At 44.4% G+C, this 23,005-nt stretch overlaps 1 pseudogene; it reads left to right on the top strand.

Annotated features, from left to right (window-relative positions):
- Positions 1–9,190: 9,190 nt before the first annotated feature.
- Positions 9,191–13,339, top strand: LOC105515037 (annotated as a pseudogene).
- Positions 13,340–23,005: the final 9,666 nt, after the last annotated feature.

Consider the following 23,005-nt stretch of genomic DNA (forward strand, 5'->3'; position numbering starts at 1 on the left):
ACCCTGCTGACCAAAACAGGATCTGGTCCAGATGGGATAAAGTGAAGAAACGAGCAGGAACCAGCAAAAGGCAAAAGTGATATTTAGTTGCTCTCATTGCTCAGTGGCATAAGACACTCCCACTAGCACCATGGCAGTTTACAAATGCCACAGCAATGACCCAGAAGTCACTGTCACCACCTCTTTCCATAACAATGGCTTGGAAGTTACCACCCTTTTCTTAGAAAGGTCTAAATAACCTGCCCCTCAATTTGCATTGACTGACCTCTTAATTTGCATGTGATTGAAAGTGGATTTACATGAGTATTAATGCAATTGCCAAGAGCCCCTTAGTTGCTGACTCTGGACCACACTGCCTGTGAGTTAGCCCTGCTAGGCAAGGAGCAATACTACTCAATAGAAGATTGCCATCCAACACCACCACTTGGCCCTTGAATTCCTTCCTGGGCAAAGCCAAGAGCCCTCAGGGGCTAAGCCCCAATTTTGGCAGGGAGCTTCCCTGTCCTGCAACACTTAATACAGGCACAAGAATGAAAAGAAAAATCATCACTATTAAATGAAATAAAGTCTGTGTCTATAACCCTTAAGAGCATCTAGCTCCTTAGAAGAAAATAGCCTCAAATTTGAGGTTATATTTTATTTAGATTATTTTTGCTATTAGAGATGGATAACATAGTAAAAATAACCATTAGAGGATGCCAAGCTTATGGGGCAAGAAGGATCAGACCATAAGAAAAAGGAAGCTTATGATGTTGAAATGTGGTATTGGCTTCATTAATGTGGGAAATCCACCAACACGTTGCCTCCTTCCTCTATACCATACTGGCCTCTCTCCCTTCCAAAAAAAAACCAACCAAACCCCAACAGTCAAAGCATCAGACTCAAATAGATAAAGTTCTGGCATCAGATAAACCAACCAGATAGCTAACCCAACAATATTTTCTCCTACATCCACTCAAGGCTCTTGGTAATCACATGCTCTTTCTCTGTATAATCAGCAGGAAATTTGTACAGCTCTGAGATATGGTTTCTGTGATGTTCCAGCTTGTGTTCAAGATTTGCATAGCTTTCAGAAGCACATAATGGAGATGTATGGGTTTAACTTTTTCCTGTCCTTGATAAATGACAATATATAGTGCAGCCTTTAAAATTGTGTTTTTATCCAATTATGTAATGAGAGATAAATACAAAACACCAAAGCAACAGAAATTAACTTCTCTCCCTCCCATGTAACAAAACTGAATAATCTCTCCTTAGCTTTACTGTTGCTTGGGCCTCTTTTAAAAACAACAATAACAAACCTATAGTCAATATTTATAAAGTTGAGTTCAACTATTTTTCAGTTAGCATTACAGAAGTGCTCGAAAAATGTCATTTGTTTCAACATTATTTTATTATTACCTTGATCAGGGAAAAAAATCAATTCCCAGCAGGGCTATTGTCTGTGTGGAGTTTGCAGGTTTTACCCATGTCTGTATGGGTTTTCTCCAGTTACTCCAGTTTTCTCCCATATCCCAAAGCTGTGCACATTAGGTGAATGGGTGTGTCTACATGGTACCGGTCTAAGTGAGTGTGAGTGTCTGTATAAGTGCGCCCTGCAATGGAATGGCATCTTGGCCAGGGTGGGTTCCCACCTTGCCCCTTGAGCTGCCAGGATAGGCTCTGGCCACCTACCACCCTGAACTGGAATAAGCAGATTGGAAAGCAAATGAATACAAATTATTGTAAAATAAAAATGTTTTAAGTAGACTATAAGCCTACAGATGCATGACAATAAATGATGTAGTGCAAAAGCATTCAGTGAGCCCACAAAAAAAAGACACATTCTGACACACTTGGTTTTCATAGCGTAAAAAGCATAGCACTAAAAAGTATCCAAATTGCAAGCTTGGATGATTGGAGCAGTTTGGGATTTCTGAGAGATTTAGGGACTGAGATTTTGACAGAAAAGCAACTGAACTGGAGATGGATTTCTCTAAATTCTTCAGCACTCAACAGGCTCCTTTTGCCAGTCTGGACTTTTGCTCCAAAGACACAAAGCTTTGGGAGTCACCGAGAAACAGGGCCTGTGCCAAATAGACAGAAGCACACAACAAACATCACCCCATTTTTCTTGGGGGTACATCTGAAATGCCCAACATGAAGGCAGGAGAAACCCCATTTGGAGACAGAGATTACTGTTACAACTGAATGCCAGGGGTCAGGGATGGCAGTCTAATTGCTGACACACTCAGTTACCTCATCTACTGGGGTCAAACACCAAGCCACACAGAATTTGGGGAGGGGACAAGAGTTTGTCTATGAAGATCAACAATGAGGGGCTGATGAAAGGGAAACAGTAGCATCATCATGAGTAGGAAGGATGTTCTGGTGAGCAACGTTTCTTACACTCAAGTTGCTCTTGATTTTTATAGAACCTGGTCATGAGGAGATCCTATGCAGGAAACAAGACAAGAGTGCTTGTGAAATAAAGCAAAAAGCTCTGAAACAAAAGCTATTAACGGTAGCCTGGACGGACATACTTGCTTACAAGTGGATGGATGCTGAGGAGTGCTGGCCCCTTCCTTCAACACTAATAGCAAAGTCGTTGGTCTTAAGAAAAAGACCCAAGAGAGGTAATTATGGCAAACATAATTTTCAAGGAGTAGAAAGGATACCATCAGTGTAAAACCCTGAAGTAATCATAGCCATAGTTCAGTGGAGCTAAGGACGTGCTGGCTCTTAGAAACTAGTGGTGATGAGGCTGCTGATGGGAAAAGAAGAGAGCATTCAGTTTCTGGTTATGCAAGACTTATCTCTCAGAAACAGCTCAAATTTCCTACTATGATTGAATTTAAGCCACAAATGATAGTCCTTTCTAATGATACTATTGACTTGTAATGTGTTTGTGTTGTTTTAGGGTTTAATTTCTGCCCTTAGATTGGCACATGGACCGTGCTTTTAGATAAAATGGCATCTCTCATCAAAATGTGATCATGAATTCTGTCTGAATGTGTATGTGTCACTGTCCTTGGAGTCTGTCTGTAAGGCAAAGAAGACAAAGCCATCTTATCTGAAGAGACAGAAGACTTCTGAGGAAGGAGCTGTGAACAGTTCCTGGGGTGAAAAGGTGCTCAGGGGAAAGGAAGGGAAGGGGAGGGGAAAGGAGAGGAGAGGAGGGGAGGGGAGGGGTGGGAAAGGAGTCTCATCTTGAACTCCAAGCTGCTCAAGATGAATACCAGAACCTAGGGTCCATTTATGTGCTGATGTGCAAATCCTCAGGCTGACTCTTGGCCCAGGACCATGCTATAGGATAGACCAGGGATATCTCCCCTGTTCTTGGTACCCCTCTTTGTGCCGTTCTTTGTGCTTTTTTATAGGACCCTCCCATTTTAGGCTTCCAGACTTGTTTTCCAAAGTGTTCTATGGCCTGGGTTAGTGGGAATAGAAGAACATTTTGAACAAATCCTTTCACGCTGAGTTAAGACTCAGCATGATTCCTTAGCCCCACTCCCACTTTTATATTTTAAAAAGGGATACTGAAGTGAGCAATCGATAACCCAAAGTGAGGTCTAGGCAAATATGCAGTACAGCCCTTTTATCCCCCTGACCCTTAAAATAGACATCTGATTGTTTCCATCTCAGCGTCTATTTGCCCTTCTCTGGTAAAAGAACCCCTTTATCCTGCAGAAAACCCAATATCCTTGTAGTTTGTTTAGAGTGAAACTATTTGCCCCTCCTGACCACTAGGCTGGGCCTCCTGTGGTTTAGGCTAGCCAATCAGCATCTATCATCCTCTTAAGCAGAGTGTTTGGATGAAAGGAGGGTACATCACACAAATCAACTAATCAGAGTCCTCCCTGGGACCTTTTTTGCATACCAGGGAAGACATCATGGGGGAGCACTGATGAAGCTATTTGAGCCCCTGGATCCAGCTGCGCCCCCAATGCATAGAACCCTGCACTTCCCATTTGTGTAAGCCAATAAATTCATTTAAATTCATATTATATACCTTGGTGTATAGTAGGAAGGATTCAAAAGAAGTAATCATAATTACTAACTATATTTTCTTCCTCATTGCTGTGTCCTTCTCTCCAAGTCACTCTGAGGCTTTGAAAACAAGTAGAAATTGAGGCCCACCCATTGGAGACATTGGATGGAAATAATGATGACACACATCATCATGTGGGAGACATATTTGGGAGTAGATACTTTCTGTGAATCCCTGGAATTACACCATAAAGGAATCTATCCACCCAGTGCAGATATATGGTCCCTCTATCAATGAAATTCATTTCTGCCTAGGACAAATGCAACAGGTTTTAATACAAGAAGGCAGGTGGAAGACCATGGTTGGTAGTTAGGTCAACTATCCGATATGCCAAGGAAGAAAATTTTAGACAAATGCAACCCCCAAGCTGAATAAAGGATGTCTAACTGGAGAAAAATATCTATATGGAAGGTTATCTTGTGGCAACAAGGCAGCCTCAGTTGCCTGGGTGACTCCCACAAGAAGATGTTAGCCGTGAAGCTTTCCTTATAACCTAGCAGGATGGATAATTAGCTCCAGGGTCTGATATCAGGTGCTCCAGATAAATGCTTGCTTGCTATCTTTCAGGACATGGCAAGGTCAGTTCAATTAAGAAAAAGCCAGGGCTTAGAAGTAGACCCACTAAGCCCTTATCACAGGACAGCTGACTCAACTTCAAATGCAGAGGCATTCCCTTTCGAGAGGACAAATGTAATGCCCAGGGGCTCTGGAAGCAAATAGCAGAGGGCAGTCTAGGTCAGTAGTTACCTAATTTGGCTGAGGGGGCAGGGGAGAACAAATCATAGCAATGCAGTTTTAAAGTTTAGCTTGGCTGGGGCAGGCTGCATAGGCCAGAGAAAAAGAGATAAGAAGGAGACTGCAGGGGAACCCATGATAAACTGCACAGTTATCATCGAGTGAGGAGATAAAAGTAAGATCCGCACCAGGCATGGTGGCTCACGCCTATAATCCCAGCACTTCGGAGGCCGAGGCGGGTGGATCACCTGAGGTTGGGAGTTCGAGACCAGCCTGACCAACATGGAGAAACCCTGTCTCTACTAAAAATACAAAATTAGCCAGTCGTGGTGGCGCATTCCTGTAATCCCAGCTACTCGGGAGGTTGAGGCAGGAGAATTGCTTGAACCCGGGAGGCGGAGGTTGTAGTGAACTGAGAGTGCACCATTGCACTCCAGCCTGAGCAACAAGAGTGAAACTTGGTCTCCAAAAGAAAAGGAAGATCCGGCCAGGCGCAGTGGCTCACGCCTGTAATCCCAGCACTTTGGGAGGCTGAGGCAGACCAAGTACTTGAGCCCAGGAGTTTGAGACCAGCCAGGACACTGTGGCAAAACCGTCTCTACAAAAAAATACAAAAATTAGCTGGGAATGGTGGCATGTACCTGTAGTCCCTGCTACTCGGGAGGCTGAGGTGGGAGGATCGCTTAAACCTGGGAGGCAGAGGTTACAGTGATCCGAGATCATGCCTCCGCACTCCAGCCTGGGTGACAGAACCAGATCCTGTCCCAAAAAAATTTTTTTTGTTGGAAGGTGTTTTGTGGAGACATCTCAAGGCCACCAGGGCTGTCAAATGGCAGCCCAGGCAGGGCTCTGGAGCTCAGCTAACCTCACTTCAAACACTCCACTGTGATGTATCTTGTATTTGGGGGTTTGCTATAAGATGTATCTTGAAAAGAAGAACTTGCTGTTTAAAAAGTGTTTTATATGCCCCAGAAACGCTATTCCTTTCATTCAAGAGAAATGAAAATATGTCTGCACAAAAACTTGTATTTGAATGTTCATAGCAGCATTACTCGTAATAGCCAAAAGATGGATACAACCCACGTGTTCGCCAACTGATGACTGGATAGACAAAATGTGGTTTATCCATGCAGTGGAATATTATTCAGTTATAAAAAGGAATAAAGTACTCATACATGCTAAAAGTGAGTGAACCTTGAAAGCATTATGCTATGTGAGTGAGGCTAGTCGCAAAAGACAACGTATTGTATTATTTCATTTATATGAAATATCCAGAATAGACAAATCCATAGAGATAGAAAATAAATTAGTGGTTGCAGGGGTTGGGGTAATGGGGAGGGACTGCTAATGGGCACAGGGTTTGTTTTAGGGAGGGCAAAAATGTCCTAAAATTAGACTGTGGCAACGGTTGCCCAACCCTGTAAATACATTAGAAACCACTGAATTGCACACTTTAAAAGGGTGAATTGTATGGCATGTAAATTATATCTCAAGAAAACTGAGATTTTTTGTAATAAATGTATATTCAAATATCTTACTCGAGGGCAATGGAAATTTTGTCCCCCAGGGGAATTCAGCAACGTCTAGAGACTATTTTTTCTTTTTTTTTTTTTTAATAGAGACGAAGTCTCACTATGTTGCCCAGGGTGGCCTCGAACTCCTGGGTTCAGGCAATCCTCCCTGGGCTCTAGCAATCCAAAGTGCTAGGTTTACAGGTGTGAGCCACTGTGCCCGGCCATCTAGAGACTTTTTTTTTTTTTTTGAGGTGGAGTTTTGCTCTCGTTGCCCAGGCTGGAATGCAATGACACGATCTCAGCTCACTGTAACCTCCACCTCCCAAGTTCAAGTGATTCTCCTGCCTCAGCCTCCCAAGTAGCTGGGATTACAGGAGTATGCCACCACATCTGGTTAATTTTTGTATTTTTACTAGAGACAGGGTTTCACCAGGTTGGTCAGGCTGGTCTCAAACCCCTTGACCTCAAGTGATCCGCCCACCTCAGCCTCCCAAAGTGCTGCGATTGCAGGTGTGAGCCACCACGCCCAGCCTAGAGACATTTTTGATTGTCACAACTGGGGAAAGGATTACTGGCCTATGGTAGGTAGAGGTCAGGGATGCTGCTGAAACATTCTACAATACACAGGCAGCCCCCACAACAAAGGATCATCTGGCCCAAATGTCAATAGAGTTGAGGTTGAGAAACCCTGTTCCAAGGTATAATGCTTTAAAATAAAGATTGTTCCCAATTTTTTCTTTTTACTTTATTTATTCATTTTTAAGACAGGGTCTCTCTGTCATCCAGGCTGCAGTTCAGTGGCATGATCACAGTTTGATGCATACTCGACCACCCAGGCTCAATCAATCCTTCCACCTTAACCTCCCAAGTAGCTGGGACCACAGGCACATGCTGCCATGCCTTACACATTTTTTCTATTTTTTTTAGAGAAAGAGTCTCGCTTTACCCAGGCTGGTCTCAAACTCCTGGGCTCAAGTGATCCTTCTGTCTTGACCTCCCAAAGTACTGGGAGCCACCGCACCCAGCCTGTTCCTATTATTTTTATCAGGGTTGTTGCTCTTTTATGGCATTTGCTACCTACCCTCATCCCCTATACACCTGTAGAACTCTGGAGTTGTTTCACATCTTTCATAATTGACTTCTCAAGGCTAAAGTGGCCACTAGGACGTGTGAATCCTGGTGTCCATGTGTTTGTAGCAGCAATCAGCTCCTCTTCTCTTGCAGTCATTAGAAACTACTTCAGGATTACAGTCAGAGCTCTTGAAAATATGTGACAAACAATTATTTTTCAAGATACTTATGGTTCTACATAACAGGCAGGGGCTATCTTAACATTCTAAATAGAGTGTCTTATTTTAGAAAGTAGAGAAACATTTATATTTTATATTCTATAAGATTTAATATGCTTTAAAAAGAGAACTTACATGCAATGCATACACAAACCAGCAACTCAACATGTATTTACATAAAAGGTACATTATAAAGTTAGGGGATCCTTGAGTCCAGGCAAGTATTTACAGCCCAGATCCAAAGGAAGCTGAGTGTTTATGGAGAGATTTTTGTGACAGGGAAGTTGAAGTTCATGGAGAAAAGCCCTGTAGAGGGCCAGCTCTCTACAACATTGGGAGTTCTGAAACATTTGTTTTCAGGAGTTAGACCCTCCTTTGGCTGCTTTATTGGTTTCTGTCAAGGACACCTGTCAGACGCTAGAGGCATTATTCTTTCTAACTTAGTCCTACCAGACTTCAAAACCTATTCTCACAAAAACAATTCTGACAAGATCTTCACCTGAAAGTGTACATGTCTGATCATGTCTACATTTTACCTTTCTCGAGAGGGCATGTATTATAAAAGCTATCAGAGACTTCAGCCAAAAGAATGAGAGTATAAAATTGGAAATTTCAGACTTACTAGATGGGGCTATAAAGTTAGCACATTAAAGAAACCTTGAAACCAGCCCAAGTTTCCCGTAAAACTGAAGCTTTAGAAACTTATGTTTGTCTTGTCTGAGTTCCTTTCTCAGGAGACTGACCAATAGGCCCCAGATGGTGTCAGTGGGGCTGGGGCTTTTGAGATCAACATATCCTGCTGCCCATTGACCAACTCCTCTTCCTTAACCCTCTCTGATTCCTGTTTTCCTTTCCCGCTATATAAACCCATAACTTTAGTCAGTTGAAGGGACAGATTTCCGACTTGTCTCTCATCTTTTTGTTGACATCACCTGCAATAAAGCCTTTTTTCCTGGGCAACACTTGTCTCAGTGATTGGCTTTCTGTGTGATGAGCAACTGGACCTAGGCCGAACCTTTAGTGTTTGGCAACAACATCATGAATGAATCTCAAAATAATTACACTACATGAATGAAGCCAGATGAAAAAGAGTATATACTGTACGGTTCCATTTTTATAAAATTCTAGGCCATACAAACAGAAAGCAGTCAGTGGTTGCAAGGGGATGGGAAGGTAGGAGGAAGGGATGGGATAGAGGGATGACAAAGGGACATGAGGAGACTTTTGGAGGTGATGCATATGTTCACTATCTTGATTCTTGTGATGGTTTCATGGGTGCATGCATATGCCAAAAATCATCATATTATCTACACTTTAAATATGTGTAGTCTACTGAATAACAATTATAACTCAATAAAGTCGTAGAAAAAAATTAGGCTGACAAGATTAAATAAAAAGTACTATGCAGGCCAGACACAGTGGCTCACGCCTATGATCCCAGAACTTTGGGAGGCCAAGGCGGGTGGATCACTTGAGGTCAGGAGTTCAAGACCAGCCTGGCCAACGTGGTGAAGCCTCCTCTCTACTAAAAATACAAAAATTAGCAGGGCGTGGTGGTAGGCACCTGTAGTCCCAACTACTGGGGCGGCCAAGGCATGAGATTCACTTGAATCTGTGGAGACACGGAAAAGGGTCAATCGAGTCTCCTCACTAAGAGCAAGGACACCCACGTCTGTGGCTGGTGCTGTGCCAAGTTCTTTGAATTATCACATCTTCTGCTCCACAAGAAGAACTGTACTATTCAATTAGTTTTATTTGTAAATGAAAATCCAGCCTCCCCACCCGAAACCTTCTCCCCCAGAGTCCCTCCCAATAATCCTGATGAACAAATGAATGAAACAGTTAACAAAACAGATCAAGTGGACTGCAGTGACCTCTAAGAATACAACAGACTCAACAGGGAAGAGTCCATGGAGGTGGAGGCCCCAGTAGCTAACAAAAGTGGTAGCAGCACTTCCAGCCGCAGCCACAGCAGTATTGCCCCAAGTGGCAGCAGCAGCAGCTCCCGTCACAGGTACCTCAGCGATCACAACCTCTCTGCCTCAACTCGGGGACCTGACAACACTGGGCAACTTCTCCATGATCAACAGCAACGTCATCATGTAGAACCTCCAGAGCACCAAGGTGGTGGTGTCCCAGTTCTCCCAGAAAGCGAGGTGCAGCGGGGCTTCCGGGAGCAAGCTGGCCATCCCAGCCCTCATGGAACAGCTCCTAGGTCTGCAGCAGCAGCAGGTCCACTAGTTGCAACTGATCGAATAGATTTGTCACCAAATATTGCTGTTGGCTTCTCAGAATGCAGACTTCCAGCATCTTCTCGTCCTTCTCAAGGTACTTTACAAACATCTGCCAACCCCTTGTCCATGCTAAATTCCCATTTATCTCAGCAGCTGGCAGCAGCAGCTGGAATGGCTCAGAGCCTCACCAGCCAATCTGCCAGCATTAGTCGTGTGAAACAGTTACCCCTAATCCAGCTACTTCAGAGTAGTTCTGGCAACACCATCATTCCATCCAACAGTGGCTTTTCTCCCAATATGAACATATTGGTGGTGTCAGTTACCACCCTGTCCTTGGAAAAAGTGGCTTCAAGTGCTGAAGTCTCCCATGTCAGTAACCCAGCAGTCTCATCATCATCCTCACCAGCTTTTGCAATAAGCAGTTTATTAAGTCCTGCATCTAATCCACTTCTACATCAGTTGGTCCCCACTAACTCGGTTTTCCCCAGCCCTTTGCCCAACATCAGAACAACTACAGAGGATTTAGACTCCTTGTCTGCCTTGGCCCAGCAAAGAAAAAGCAAGCCACCAAATGTCACTGCCTTTGAAGTGAAAAGTACTTCCAATGAAGCATTCTTCAAACACAAGTGCAGATTCTGCACAAAGGTCTTTGAGAGTGACAGTGTCTTACAGATCTACTTGCATTCCCAAACTGGAAAGAGGCTGTTCAAGTACAACATCTGTGGGAATGGGTTCTCCACCAAGAAGAATCTGAAAGTCCACTTTCAGTGCCACAAAGAGAAATACGCTCATACCCAGATGAACCCTTATCCTGTGCCTGAGCATTTGGACAATATCCCCATGAGTACCCGCATCCCATATGGCATGTCCATCCCTCCAGAGAAGCCAGTCACCAGCCGGTTAGACACCAAACCAGTCTGACCACTTCAGTCGGCCTTCCATTGCCCCCAACCCTCCCAAGCCTCATACTCTTCATCAAGACAGAAGAGCCAGCCCCCATCCCTATTAGTCATTCTGCCACCAGTCCCACAGGTTTAGTCAAAAGTGACTCCAGGGTCGCTGAGCAGGCCACAAGAAACCTAGGCGGGCTCCCAGAGGAAGCTGAAGGGTCCACTCTGCCATCCTCCAGTGGCAAAAGCAAAGAGAGCAGTGTGGTCACCAACTCAGTCCTGACGGTGAGCAGTAGTGCCCTGAGCTCCCCAGCAGCAGACTGGGGGCCCCTGGGGAAGCACCACCACCTTCACTAACCCTTTGTTGCCACTCATGTACAAGCAGTTCAAGGCCAAGTTTCCTTTTGGGGGACTCTTGGACTCAGCCCAGGCATCAGAGACATCCAAGCTTCAGCAACTGGTAGAAAACATTGACAAAAGGCCACTGACCCCAGTGAGTGCATCGTCTGCCACCCAGTTCTCAGCTGTCAGAGTGCCTTGTAAATGCACTATCGGACACACATTAGGGAGGGGCCTTTTAAGTGTAAGATCTGTGGCCAGGTTTTCATCACAAAAAGGAATCTTAAAACCCACTACAGGGTCCATCGTACTGTGCCCCTGCTCAGAGCCCAGCATTCCTGCCCCATTTACCAGAAGTTGACAGACGAATGCTGTCATCCTGCAGCAGCACACTCGAATGCATATGGGAGGCCAGGTCTCCAACACCCCAGTCCCCAACAGTTACTCCGAATCCATGGAGTCTGACACAGGCTCCTTCAATGAGAAAAATGTTGATGACCTAGACAAACTCTCCAGTGAAAAAATAGAAGACTGTCCTGAGGGCAGCTTCCCTGATATGCCCATGTCTGCAGAAAACTCCCAAGATAGCTTATCTTCTTCACCTTTGCCCCTAGAAATGTTGAGCATCACTTCTTTGGAAAAATCAGATGAAGATGATGAATGCTGACCTAGTGGAGCAGCTGCGGACCAGCCTGAAGTCAGTGGAGAATGGGTCCATCCAGGATGATGTCCTGATCAACGATTCAGCCTCAGTGGGTGATGACATGGAGAGCCAAAGTGCTGGCAACCCAGCCATCTCAGAGTCTACGTCTTCCATGCAGGCTCTGTTCCCATCCAACAGCACCCAGGAGTTCCATAAGTCACCCAGCGAAGAGGAGAAACCACAGAGAGTGATCCCAGGCAAATTTGCCAATGGTTTGTCTTTCTTTTTTTTTTTTTTTTTTTTGAGACGGAGTCTCGCTCTGTCGCCCAGGCTGGAGTGCAGTGGCTGGATCTCAGCTCACTGGCGTAAACCCGGGAGCTCCACCTCCCGGGTTTATGCCGTTCTCCTGCCTCAGCCTCCTGAGTAGCTGGGACTACAGGCGCCCGCCACCTCGCCCGGCTAGTTTTTTGTATTTTTTAGTAGAGACGGGGTTTCACCATGTTAGCCAGGATGGTCTCGATCTCCTGACCTTGTGATCTGCCCGTCTCGGCCTCCCAAAGTGCTGGGATTACAGGCTTGAGCCACTGCGCCCGGCCTGGTTTGTCTTTCATTCCAGTGAATGACGGGGCTTTGAATCTGACATCTAGTCACATAGAGAAAATCATCAAGGAAGATTCTTTGGGGACCCTCTTCCCTTTCGGAGACCAAGGTAAATTTAGAAACACTACTTGCAGCATTTGTGGCAAAATATTTGCTTAACAGAGTGCCTTGGTCATTCAGTATAGAAATCATACAAAAGACCATTTATTTGCAGTTTGCAATTGTGGCTTTTCCACAAAGGGTCATTTGAAGCAGCATGTGTTGACACATCAGATGCAAGATCTACCATCACAGCTCTTTGAGCCCAGTTCCAACCTTGGCCCCAATCAGAACTCTGTGGTGATTCCCGCCAACTCGTTGTCATCTCTCAGCAAAACGGAGATCAATGGCTTTGTGCATATTTCTCCTCAGGACAGTAAGGACACCCCCACCAGTCAAATCCCTTCTGGGCCTCTGTCTTTCTCTGCCACATCCCCAGTTCTGCTCTTGGCTCTGCCCGGGAGAACTCCTAAGTAGCACTACTGCAACACATGTGGCAAAATCTCCTCCGCGTTGAGTGCCCTGCAGACCTCACACTGGAGAGAAACCCTTTGCTTGCACTATTTGTGGAAGAGCTTTCACGACAAAAGGTACAAAAGGTACACATGGGCACTCACATGTGGAATAACACCCCTGTGTGACAGGGTAGGCAGCTCTCTGGGGATGGGCCCATGACATTTCTAGGAGGCAATCCCATCAAGTTCCCAGAAATGCTCCATAAGGATTTGGTGGCAAGATCAGGAAGTGGGGATCCTTCCAGCTTCAGAATGCAGCACCGCATTCCAACGGGTTGACGCTGAAGGCCAACGGGATCTCCGTCATTCAGAATGGTGGCATCCTCCAATTCCTGGAAGCCTTGACATTGGAAACAGCTCGCCTGTTAGTGGGCTGACAGGAAATCTGGAGAAGCTCCAGAAGTCAGAGCCCACTGCTTCTCTGGCCAGACTGGAGAAAATGGCAAGCAATCAGAAGAGAACCAACTTGCGCTTCACCTGCTTCATGGAGGACAAGTTAAAGCAGCTCTGACTGGAAACATAGCATTCATTCCTGTTCAGAATACAACCTATGGTGGCCTCCTACTCCTTGCCCCTATACCCCTTCCTTCTGGTTCCCCAGATCTATGAATTACAACATTATGAAGACATTCTTTTGTACCTTGTTCAACTTTGGAGTTCTAAGAAAGCTTATTTATTAGCGATATAACCTTGCTTTGCAAACAGAATGAAAGTATTAACTTTGGTCTTCTGTATTGTGGACTAAATACTAATTAACTAGAGTGCTGTAAACTTGCTGTGATATTTATGGCAATTGCAAGTTGCCCTGCTAGGAAGTTGTAATCTGGCATTAACTTATTTTTTATATCCACTTTAATATGAATCTGGTGTTGACGCAATGCCTCGGTGATGCATTAGATCTCTAATAAAGTCTGTATATAAATGTACACTTTGATCCCACTGGAAATTTTTATCAGCAAACACGTTGTCTAATCTTTCAAAACAGATTTAAGGAAAGGACTGAAAGTACAGACTGAACAGTGTGGTTGTTTGACAGGTTTGTTTTTTTATTTTTATTCAAAAATTCAACCTTTTTTTGTTTTGTAGATTTAACCATTTCCATTTTGAATTGCTATTTGTATTGTGCTTTTTACATGCATCATCTTCAATATTGATACATTTCTGCACAGTGATAAGCACACAGAATTCTTTAGAGAAACAATTGTTGTTTTGGTAGTTGAACTGAGATGTTACATTTTGCCGTATAGGTATATTCACGATAGAAAATTTGTGCTAGAATTTCACAAGGCTGCTAAGCATAGCATCTTGAACAACATTCAGTAGAGAAAATGTAAATGCTCTTGTATATACAATAAGAAATGTCACTTTCATTCAAATGTACATATGTTCCTTACAAGAGTAAATGCTTCTTCTTGATCAAGAGCGCAGGAATAGTGTTTATTTTGTATTAGGTATGGAAGAAAAAAAATGGGCTGTTATATGCACTTTCTTGGAAAGTTGAAAGGAAAGGGGAGGAGTTCAGTTTCATTTAATACTTATTAACAACAGATAAACTGTAATTTTACTCAAGCAGTCAAATACATTGTTTTGCAACAGAAAAAAAAGCCCTGTGCAGTTTCCAAAGGGAAGTTAAACTTGCAGGTTATAGAGATGTCAAAGCAAACTACAAAAATAATAAAATAAAATAAAAATAGGCCAGGCACTGTGACTCACGCCTGTAATCCCAGCACTTTGGGAGGCTGAGGAGGTGGATCACCTAAGGTCAGGAGTTCGAGACCAGCCTGGCCAACATGGTGAAACCCCGTCTCTATTAAAAATACAAAAATTAGCTGAGCATAGTGGCGCGAGCCTGTAATCCCAGCTACTCAGGAGGCTGAGGCAGGAGAATCACTTGAACCCAGGAGGCGGAGGTTGCAGTGAGCCAAGATTGTGCCACTGCACTCCAGCCTGGCGACAGAGTGAGACTCTATCTCAAATAAATAAAGATTAAAAATAGGGATGTCAAAGCAAAATTACACTCTAAAAATACACTGTTCTAAACTTCATCATAACTGGAAAAAAATGTAATCGGTATTTACATGGCAAGAGTGAAATGTAGTTCCACATCTAGTAGGCACTGGTTCAATAAAACTGAAGTAAACCTTGGGTGGAGGCTTGGGCCTGTTCCCTCCTTTGCTGGTTCACTGGGTTAACATTGGTCTCTTCTGAACCTGAAATCAATGCGTTCCTTAAGTCTCTTCATTCATTCTCTGCTCTCTCCAAGATTCTTTATGCTCAGGCTATGATTAGCCCAAGGACAGGACTATGTTTCTCTCCCAAGCTCCCATCCTATATCGCTACCTGGATGTTCCCATTCAGATGTCCTGAAATCACATTAAATGCAATATGTCCCCAATTCATTTTCTTCTACAAACTTCCGCAGTTCCCAAGTTCTGCGCAATCCAGTCTACTCTGTCCCCTGTTCTCAGATATCTTGTAAGCAAGGGATTACCAGTGGGTCATGATGAACTGGATGAAGATGGGGAGCTGTACAGGACATTGAGCAACTGTAGTGTCCACAGCACACCTGGAAGGCCATCTGTCACTTATGCCACCTAGATGAGAGCCCTGGTGTCTTAAAATCTACCTTCATGGGTATCCTGTAGATTTCATTCAGGAGGGTGGGAAACAGCAGGAACAGAATGCTGGTTTCAGATGGTGACAGTCTTGAGGCCACTGATGTTCTGGTCAATATACAGTTTTCAGCTCTGCTACAAAGAGTTTCAAATGAAAGTAGGGAGTTTGGGGGTCTATTCTCATTTGTACCCTGTATATTTGTGTGGTGCTTACCCAGGGCTCAGGATGGGAGTACTGGGGCCTCAGGCACAGGGTCTCTCAGGCACCCCACTAACATGGGATCAGAAGGGACGGCTGCTTTCCCTTGGCATCTGGACATGTACCCCTGTAAATTGCCTGTTGGTGTGGGGTCCCTCAGTCTGGGGACAGAATTCCCCCCACACAAACTTTCCATTAAGTGAAACAGGACCTTCAATGTCTGCAAAGCACCAGGGGGGCTGTACCAGTTCATCATACAGGCTCCTAGAGATATTTCTAACATTTTTTTCCCAAGAACTGGGATGCTCCTGGCCTTCCCAACAATGAGCGTGGCCTCCGCAGGGCAGTGGCCCAGAACACAGTCTACTGCAGCCCGCAGGCCTGCAAGCACAGCCTTGGGGCTTACAGGAGCTCTGTGAGTGTCAGGCTAATCCCTGAAGGGAGGGAAGAACAAAGGGAGGTCTCTCAGCCCACTGGTGAGGAGATTGGCTGGGGCAGCTGGCTTCGTGGTGCATTTGGGTATACCCCAGCTGGGCCCACAGAAGACACATTCATTTATTGATGTATATGATGCATACCCTATATTACCAGAGTAATTTACAGGTTGTGAAGCATGCCATTTCATATATCGCTTCATCTTCACAAACACTAGTGAAGTTAGAATCATTGCTCTGATTTTTCAAATGAGGAAACAAGCTCAGAGAAGTCCAATGGCTTGTCCCTATCACACAGCCTGATGGAGAGAAGTCACAAAAATACCTCTACCTTCTCACTGGCCGATTCGCTGATGCTACATTTGGTTCCCATTTGCGAGTTAATTAAATAATGTTAGCATTTATAATTGCACTATTTACAGACAATGAAGAGAAGCTTTGGGGGGAAAGTTGCCTTTCTAAATCTCTCTTTCTCTGTTTCTCTCTTTGCCCCTCCCTCCTTTACTTCCCACTGAACTACATAGTACAATTGTTTCCTGCCCCAAAGTGCAAGCAACTAATTGTGCTATGAAGTGTTCTTAAATGCAAAGCAGATCTGAAGAAAAGGTTTGTTGGGTAGAGAAAAGGTTTGGTATGCACACAATCATACAGCTTCATATCTATAACCACAATGCCTGAGTTTCACCATCAGAAATTAAGGTCATGGGATAAGAATTTTACACTGGCCCAATAACATTATCTCCAGATTCAAAAATTGGTCTTAAAGGCCATATGTTTTCAGATATTATCAATCCCACAAAGACATGAAAGGGCTTATTTGTTTGTCAGCCCTGAAAGTTAGTTGCAGAGAGAACTGGAAGGCCACGAGAGAAGGCTATAGCTGCCGGGAGGAAAGGAAAGTTCTAGACCTTGAATCCCAGCCCCAGGAGACCAGGCAGAACCACAGCAGTGGCAGGAGGTCATTGGATACTGGGAGGCAGGGAGGCTCAGAGAGGAGAGACAGAGGAGGGATACAAGAAGACAGGGTTGTGTGGGGGCCACAGGCCAAGTGTCGTAGAGAACAGAGCCCACAACAGCTCACCCTGAATTCAGGCTGAGGCTCAGTCACTTCTGCCTATAACACAGTCCTCCCTTTCCACATCTGTTTCCATAAAGCTAAAATGAGGATAGTCAGTTAGATACGTATGAGGGTTGTGGTGTGGTGGGTGAAATAAGATGCTATGTGTGGAAGTCATTTGAAAATTGTCAGATGGGCCTGGCACAGTGGCTCACACCTGTAATCCCAACACTTTGGGAGGCGGAGGTGGGCGGATCACCTGAGGTCAGGAGTTTGAGACCAGCCTGACCAACATGGTAAAAGCCCATCTCTACTAAAAGTACAAACATTAGCTGGGTGTGGTGGCAGGCGCCTGTAATCGTAGCTACTCAGGAGGCTGAGGCAGGAGAATCGCTTGAACCGGGGAGGCAGAGGTTGCAGTGAGCCGAGATGGCACCATTGCAGTCCAACCTGGGCAACAAGAGCAAGACTCTGTCTCAAAAAACAAAACAAAAAAACAAAACAAAACAAAAAGAAAGAAAAGTTTCAGATGCTCTACAAACACACATAGAAATAGTTGAATGACAGGGGCTTGCCAGAAGCCCCGATCCCTGGTTGTGCGTGCGCGTGTATGTGTGTGTGTGTGGTGTGTGTGTGTGTGTTAGAGAGAGCAAGAGAGAGAGAGAAAGAAAGAGAGAGAGAGAAAAAAAACTTCCACAGGGACCTGCATGCCATTCATTCCACAAGGATATACAGAAGCTGACCCCTGTCCTGCTGGCACCAAGTTGTCTGACGCTGGGCAGTTCAGAATGTAACTTTGCCTTCTGGTGTGAGATCACACAAACAGCACTGGGCCCTGCAGAAAATACCCACAGGCTCTTGGAGTCACAGTCTCAATGGTTCCAAACACTCATGCACTGTGCCCTATGTACTCCAGTTTTAAAAATAGAATCTTAACCTCTAAACTGGCTATACTAGACCCAGATTAAAGTGAGTGCTGTTTAGAATAAATACTTCAATCTTATCAGGATTGATAATATCTAACAACGGCCGAGGTGCTACAGTTGCAGCACTCTGGGCCAAGGTGGGAGGACTGCTTGAGCCTAGGAGTTGGAGGTTACATTGAGCTATGATCTCACCACTGCACTCCAGCCTGGACAACAGAGCAAGACCTTGTCTCTAACACACATACATATATACATACATATAAACAAGTGGGCCAGAGGCAGTGGCTTAGGTCTGTAATCCCAACAATTTGGGAAGCTGAGGCAGGTGGATCACTTGAGGTCAGGATTTCGAGACCAGCCTGGACAACATGGCAAAACCCCGTCTCTACTAAAAATACAAAAATTTTAGCCATAGGAGTGGTGGTACATGCCTGTAATCCCAGCTATTCAGGAGGCTGAGGCCCAAGAGTTGCTTCAATCCGGGAGATAGAGGTTGCAGTGAGCCAAGATCACGCCACTGCACTCCAGCCTGGGCAGCAGAGCCAGACCCTGTCTTAAAAAAAGGGGGGGGAGGGGCGTGTCAGAATGATGTTTAAATTTTGAGATAACATTATTGGAAGAGTGCAATAGCTGACATTGAAAAGGACACTGATTTGTTTCTAAATCATAAAGTTTTATGGATTGTCTTGTGCATAAAACATTTTAGCCGCCAGTTGTGGTGGCTCACACCTGTAATCCTAGCACTTTGGGAGACTGAGGTGGGTGGATCATTTGAGGTCAGGAGTTCAAAACCAGCCTGGCCAACATGGCGAAACCCTGTCTCTACAAAAAATGCAAAACATTAGCAGGGTGTGCTGGCCTGCGCCTGTAATCCCAGCTACTCTGGGGGCTGAGGCAAGAGAGTCGCTCGAACCCTGAAGGCAGAGGTTGCAGTGAGCCGAGATCGCGCCACTGTACTCCAGCCTGGGTGAGAGAGCGGGACTCTGTCTCAAAAAATAAAATAAATTTTTTTAGCTTGTTTGTTGTCATCTGTAGCCAATGATTGTAACCGCTGTACTGTAACCTCCAATGAAAAATGACATCTCCAACTGAGAAATCCCCCTCCTTTCCCCTAAACTTTCTTATCAAAGCCTTCCAACTTGTAACAGACTCTTAACACCAACTTTTTGTTGGTGTGTCTTCCCAGGTCAGTCGTCACATTTGACTTCCAATAAACCTTTATGAAATTATTTCTGCCTCAACAGCCTTAATTTTGGTCAATACAGTGATTATTAAACTGTCAAACAAAAAGAAGACTCCACTTTGTCACCAAAATCAAAATCAAGGGTTAAATTTGTGAGGGGGGTGGGGAGAGGGGGTAGCAGAGAGATCCAGCCACTCCTCTGAGATACTCATGACGGTCACTGCTAGAGTCTGTACCTGCTGCACCTTTTGTACCCTCTGTACCAGCTGAAAACCAATCATGATATTCTGATATAATAGGAAATGCATATTTAGACTTCATCTCCTATTCCTGGCACAGAGTTTCTAAAACCCTTGTAATTTCCTGAGTGACAGGGATGGTAGAAGCATCTTTTGTTATAATATTTGGTCTTAGTCCCCGGTTCCCAACACAAGGCTCTTGGAATCTCTGGAGTGATGAGTGTCTTCTGTATGCTAATAATATGACTGGTGGCTGAGAGTGCTAGGTAGCTTCAGGATGGGCTGGTCACGGGAAAACTATGGCAGGATTAGAGGGTTAGGACTTTCCTCCCCACCTGCAACCCCTAAGGAGGAGAGAGGGGCTAGAGATTGAGTCGATCACCAATGGTCAATGGTTTAATCATAATGAAGCCTCCATAAGAACCCATAAAGTGCCAAAAGACTTCCAGGGTTTTAATCCATTTCCCAACTATTTAATTTTGGGCAAGTTGCCTAAACTCTCTGTGCTTCAGTTTTACTCTCTGTAAAATGGGAAAATAAAGGCACCTTCCTGACAGTGTTAACTGTGGAGATGAAATGATTTAGCACAGGTAAAGTGTCTGTAACAGAGCCCAGCTGCCCATTGAGAGTTATAAGGCCCTCGGGACAATGGCTTCCGCCACAGATAGACAGGGTTTGAGCCTTGAATTCATTATCCACTAGTTGAGTGACCTGGAAGTAAGATCACATATGATCTCTGTGCCCCAGTTGCTTTATCTGTAAAACAGAGATCATAATGGGGCCAGCACCTCCTCAAAAGATATTGTGAGAATTAAGTTAGAAAATTTCCGAAAAGCAGTTAGCACATCCCCAGCACTAAATACCTAAACAACAGCAAGAGTGTTCATAATTAATTAGCTAAACTGATGCTACCTGGCGAGCCCAGTGTCTCTTCTTGGGTAAGTCAATGCTGTTCCACTTGCCTGGTGTCTTAGTGGTTTTGTGTCGCTGTTACAGAATACTTGACACTGGGTAATTTATAAAGAAAAGGAATTTATTTCTTACGGTTCTGGAGGCTAAGTTCAAAGTTGAGGGAGCACATCTAGGTAGGATGGTCTTGCTGGTGGGGGCTCTCCAAGAGTCCTCAGGCGGTGCAGATAGGTATCACATGGCAAGGGGGCTGAGTGTGCTAGTTAAGGTCTCTTTTCCTCTTCTTATAGGGCCACCAGTCCCATTCCCATGGTAACCCGTTAATTCATTAACCCTTTAATCCATTCATGATGGCAGAGCCTTCATGGCCCAATCACCTCTCAAAGGTCTCACCTCTCCACATTACCAAATTGGGAATTAAACTTGAACATAAATTTTGGAGAGGACAAATACTCAAACCATAGCAGTGACCTGTCCTCTCTGAGTCTCATTCAAATGCCCACCTTGGAGGACATCTGTGCATCTTAGTGATGTTTGCAATGTGCCTGGCTCCCAGCCATTCTTCAACAAGAGTTTTCTGAGAATCTGCTATGTGTCTGAGTGCTGTTCTAGGTGCTAGGGATACAACAGAGAACAAAACCAACAAAGTCCCTGACTCACCCCAGAGGCTACAGTAAAACCCTGGAGCCCAGACCAAACTGGCAGAAAGTTAAGAATTCTTCCTGAACTCAGCATCCCAGATTTCCAGGCTATGGTCAAGACCAGGTGATAAAAATTTCTCCTTTCCAAGTTTAGATTAACAGGAGAAAACATTTGTATGAAGTTAGTTCTCTGGGTTTGTGTGACTTTGATCATTTCTTATTGATCCATCTCTCTCTCAAAGGGTAGCCACAATATTCTTTTGTCCCTGTCTTTTGTGTCATTTGTCATAAGAGGAAGAATCATAGGGTAAAATGCAGGCATACATCCTATAACCCTGTTGTTTGAGTCAGTCTCACAGATTGGTGAGTTTACAGTTCTCACCCGACCAGTTTCCATTTGAACCAACTTTGCTGTGGGCCACCAATGTTTTAAAAAGATGAGATTTTTCTTCCATCTTATCTTGTGTCTTGAGAGCTTGGCTTGGATCCAGTGAGAGCACGTTCTCCCTGGTTTTTCTGCTGGAGTTGCAGGTTGTTGGGCTTGCATCTGTAGGTGGTGAGCTATCAGGATGAGGACCCGAGATACTTTGCCTAGCAACTGTGCCAAGTTTCAGAGCTGAGTCTGCGTCTTTTCTCTTTGCCACCTATTTGTGCTAGGGAAAGTCCTATCCTAGTATTACCTACCTGGTGTCACAGATTAGTGGTCTGTGATTAAAGGTGTCTCACTTTTGTGGAAGACTGGAGTTTCTTTACCACCTGTGACAACGAATGTCTTCATATTCCATGTCTATCTTTGGGAGTGACCTGTTCGGAATCACAGGGGCAACATCATCTGCACCCATTTCAGGGATGTCTCTTTTGTCCATGGTAAAAACTTATTCACAGCCTGGAAATTTGCCTCTGGGTCTTTCCATCAAAAGGCTTTACGGTTTCTGGGAGTAGGTGTATCATTCAGAGGTCTTATCCACTGACGGCCAGACACAGATCCTTTGGTTTGACATCTAAAATAATCTTTAGAGAGCTCTTATCTGAAACAAATATCCTCTTGGTACCTATGGAAAGATCGGATGCAAAGAAGAAAAAAAGAAATGGGAGAGTGCACTTCTGAGAGCAAAAACCCCGTTAACTAGATTAGGAAGCAGAAATCAGACTTAGAATAAAAGTCACGAATTACAAAAGACACTCAGGCAGGTGTAGGACTTATACAAACACTGATAGCCAGCAACTAGCTAACAAAGCCCCCCAACCTCTGACCACCCAAGAATACACAGCAAGGTTGTTTTACTGCCCCTTACTCTATAACCAGTCCCCATCAGCTCCAGGCATTCCCACGCAATTCCCATTGTGGATGCATTTTGGACCCCCACCACAAAGAAATCTGTACTTTCTAAAAAACGTAAGTAACAATTGCCCTGGGTTTCCAACAGTAAGCAAATGTGCCCCTAAATCCCTTCTCAGAGAAAATTTACAACTTTTCTCTGTCTCTTGGAGTTATAAATCTTACCATATTTTAAAAATGTAAACATCCAGGCCTGGTGCGGGGTCTCACATCTGAAATCCCAGCACTTTGAGAGGCCAGGGCAGATTGATCCCTTGAGCCCAGGAGTCCGAGACCAGCCTGGGCAATGTAGTGAAAAGCCCATCTCTACAAAAAAATGCAAAGTTAGCCGGGCATGGTGGGGTACACCTGTGGTCCCAGCTAATGAGGTTTAATGAGGTATTATTTATACCCTTATTAAACAGGTAACCTTAATTTGTCCATCTGCCAAAAACACAATTTGGATTTGACTATTGTATATAAACTAGTGAGATTTTTATTACTACTTTTGCCTGATTCATAGCTAAAAATTTTAAATGAAAGCTATAAGATCTCTATTTGCATTTGCCTGTACATTTGTCTATGTATGTATGTATATATGCTACGTATATGTGGTATTTTCTACCTTGCACTAGTACTGTCAAAATTAACTCATA

The sequence above is a fragment of the Colobus angolensis genome, unplaced genomic scaffold, assembly GCF_000951035.1.
Source record: "Colobus angolensis palliatus isolate OR3802 unplaced genomic scaffold, Cang.pa_1.0 Scaffold252, whole genome shotgun sequence".
Taxonomy (NCBI): domain Eukaryota; kingdom Metazoa; phylum Chordata; class Mammalia; order Primates; family Cercopithecidae; genus Colobus; species Colobus angolensis.